This window comes from Octodon degus, unplaced genomic scaffold (genome assembly GCF_000260255.1).
Source record: "Octodon degus isolate 3935 unplaced genomic scaffold, OctDeg1.0 scaffold00001, whole genome shotgun sequence".
NCBI lineage: Eukaryota > Metazoa > Chordata > Mammalia > Rodentia > Octodontidae > Octodon > Octodon degus.
Window position 1 is genome coordinate 18,756,104 of NW_004524577.1, and position 3,443 is coordinate 18,759,546.

A 3,443-nucleotide genomic window follows, 5' to 3' on the forward strand; every position below is an offset into this window, starting at 1 on the left:
GAATGAAAAGAACCACATTTCTGTATAAAAATTAGCACTCAACTCCATGGGTCTATGTTTAGGCCACCTGAAAAATGTACCAAGTTCGAGATAGTTCCGTAAATTTTAAAGGCCAACACTGAAATTTTCATAAGGTTTCTAAAACTGCCTAATAAAAAAGACAACTTCTTACATCACTATTCTTAAAGGGTGAGTGACAGCAACAAAGGAATATTTTGTAATACTACTTGTATTACAGAAGACAAAGTTTTAATGTGAACAAGTCTAAAAAGTGAGCAGCGGTGATAAGTTCCTGGATACCACTTTCATAAAGATAATCAATTTCTTTCTGTCTTCTATCTACTGCAGGAGGCACCAAGGAAGTCAACAAGAAATTGTTCTGCCTGGGCCACCTGTGAAATTATTAAGAACAGATAGCTATATTTCCTGTGGACATTATTTTATGCATTAGAATATTTAAAAATAAGAGTTATTTAGCCTTGTGATTATTTTAAGGCAAAGATTCTTGAATTTCCTTGATGGTCTCTTTAAGCAACTTAACTTTCAGTCATCAATTAAAGTTCTTTTCACGTGGGATCTATCCCACAGGGAAAAAGTGGCTTCCTCCTTTGTGGTTGTATGTATTTGTTCCTCCAGAATTCCAAATCATTATTCAAAGTCTTCCCCGTTTCCCAACACTATTTATGTCAAGTTGTAGGTGGATACCTTTAGGAACTTTTTTTTCCCTCAGACTTGCTCATTTTGTCAAGACTGAGGGTACAGCAGTGCGAGCTAATGGTTTCTGAGGTACAGGGCACTGTTAACTGTGTAACCCTGCTCCAGGATTGTTGAGAGACACAGTCACAACCCCTCCATTCACAGTGGAAGTAAACCACTGATGAATTCTCTCTGCTACTATGCTGTCTAGCACTGGTTGTGTTCCAATGGGCCTGAACCCCCAGGCCTCTTTGAAAATGAAAATTTGCCTGACCAGGGTCATCAGAGGGCTTCATTTATTTCCACTTCTGGTAAAATTAGCTGGAAAGTCATTTTATTTTTTCTGTTTAATTGGTTAGGTCTCTTGAGGAATGAGCTTCATTTTGTCTCTAAAAGTGTACTTTCCTTTTTAACATTGGAAAATGTCATTTATTTTCTTGTCACTTAGAGGTGGAAGATTCATAACACTATCTCCTTTACAGACGGTGGTTGCTTTTCTAGCTGAAAGGCCAATGATAATTCCATAAGGATGTCACTCGGCGGGCATGGCTTCCCTTTCGTGATTCAGGCTGCTTTTATCAAAACCAGAGTTCTGCTGGATTCCCCAACCTACTCTCATCTTGAATTGCCCAGTACTACTTTGCTAGAGGTTTTTTCTTTAGTTTTAAAAAATTCTACCTCTTTCTTTCCTTTTGATTCAATATGATAATATCACCTAGAAACTTTTGGGCTTTGTTTAGAGTCTCATGGCTGCAATCTTTTGAGGATGGCGACAAAGTCACCATGGCCCCCACCAACCAAGAACCAAACTGGTTCAGGGCTTCTAGACTCACTCTGAATGGTCAGCCACCACCTCACACTCACACACACAGGCTCCCTACTAACATTTTAGATTCTGACAGTTTTATCTATGGTTACTTGCATTGCTCATACAAGGTCTCTTACACTATTGTAGACCTCAGGTCTGTAGTTTGTTTAGAGTGCCAGTGATTATTTGTCTTTCCATTCTGTTAAAAGTTTCCCTTTATTGACCAGTGTCTGATTTCTAAGCCAATGCCATAAACATTGTTTTAATTATGAATGGTCCCCAATCCAGGTAATAAATCATGTGTGAGTTATTTTAAAACGTGCTATAAATAAATCTACAGCTGCTCCAAGTTTCCAGTATATTTTTCTATGTTGTTTCAGCATTCTTTGTTCCAGAATTTTAGGAGGAAGTATGTAGGGTAGTTTTTATTGTCAGTATTTGAAGAAGTCCTCAAATTCCATTGATCTTAATACTAATCTTATAGCCATAGGAGTCTTACAGACAAAGCAAGAGTCTCAGAATATTGTGTTCACATGAATTTTTCTCTACTGCGTTAAAAATGAATGTAGTTTCCAAGGAAGATAACCTATGACTGAAATACCACAGCAATGTTTTGGTGTCAACATCTCTTCTTTTTGTAAGTTATTACTGTGATACTAATCATAACTAATCTTTTGAGGAGGGCATCATATAATAAATTTATTATATTTTGTTACATTTCCACTTTAATCTTGATTCCAAATGTATGTTACATAATAACTGCTGTTTCAGAGATAAAATATTTAAACATAAAACTATAAATACTGTTTCTTAAAAGTGCATATGCCTTGAATGACAAAACATACGAATAAATAACAGAAGTCCGTGACACATCTCATGCACTTGGTCGAAAATAATATAAAATGTAAGATTCCTTTTCCAGCCAATAAGAAATGCTTCCTACCTTCCATTTTATTACACAACTAAAGAAAACCACACAGGATTTTTGATGTATGAACGATGCCGAAACTCTTTGTGTACAGTGACATGACATGCAGCTTTCAGGTCGACCAAAGAAATACCATAATTTAAGTGCTAGCCAAATAATAACTCTAGGTACAAATAATGGAATTAGAAGGTAGCATTTTATAGTGAAATTGAGGCACATAGTTGGATGAATTTGATTTAAGTTTAACAAAGCTCTTTTCTCAAGGACTCTATTGTGTGTAGAATAGGAATCAATGACAGACTCCCTCTCCAGCAGATCCGAGTCCCTTTCTGTTTTACACATTGAGATGAACTTATTTGGTGATTGTCCTCCAACATGCCTTTCACAGAGATTAGCAGAGGTAGAAACCATCAATAAATGACAATTTATAAATACAGTGGAATGCACATTTTTGAGTGTTCTATGAGAAAATTGAAGGTTTCCATGACTAAACAGAATGGGGAGGCCCAATCAGGCTGTTGACATTAATGTCTCCGTTACTGACCACATTCTCAAGCTCAGTGTCTGACCCCTGAATACTTGTTCTCTGTTAATTCCCTTTGTGTAGCTGAAGAAATCGGAAGTCTTACTTATTTTATCATTAGCTTCACCCTAATGTTATTGCAAAGATGCACCAGTATTGTAGATGAAGCCTACTCATATTAAGAGTAAGGAGAGCTTATTCCAATAGTTTGCATTATGAATCAATGATTATTTCCAGTTCCACCAAAAATAGGTGTTGATGCTTTTCTTATATGGGAAATAAATGTCTCTCTGTATTTATGATTTTCCTTTAATATACTCATTGACCTGAATACATTGTCTACCATGTATATACACCCTCCTGATAAAGAATTTAGTAACATTCTGTTGTTCTAGAATAAACTTTCCATGACATTCTTCCTGATAGAACTTCATAATATGGTATAAATATCAACATGATTATGTCAGAAATAGGAATCTATATAAGAT

General features: G+C 35.9%; 1 pseudogene; it reads right to left on the minus strand.

Moving 5' to 3' along the window:
* Positions 1-652: 652 nt before the first annotated feature.
* LOC111817672 overlaps positions 653-3,443 on the minus strand; it is a 20,586-nt pseudogene continuing 17,795 nt past the window's right edge.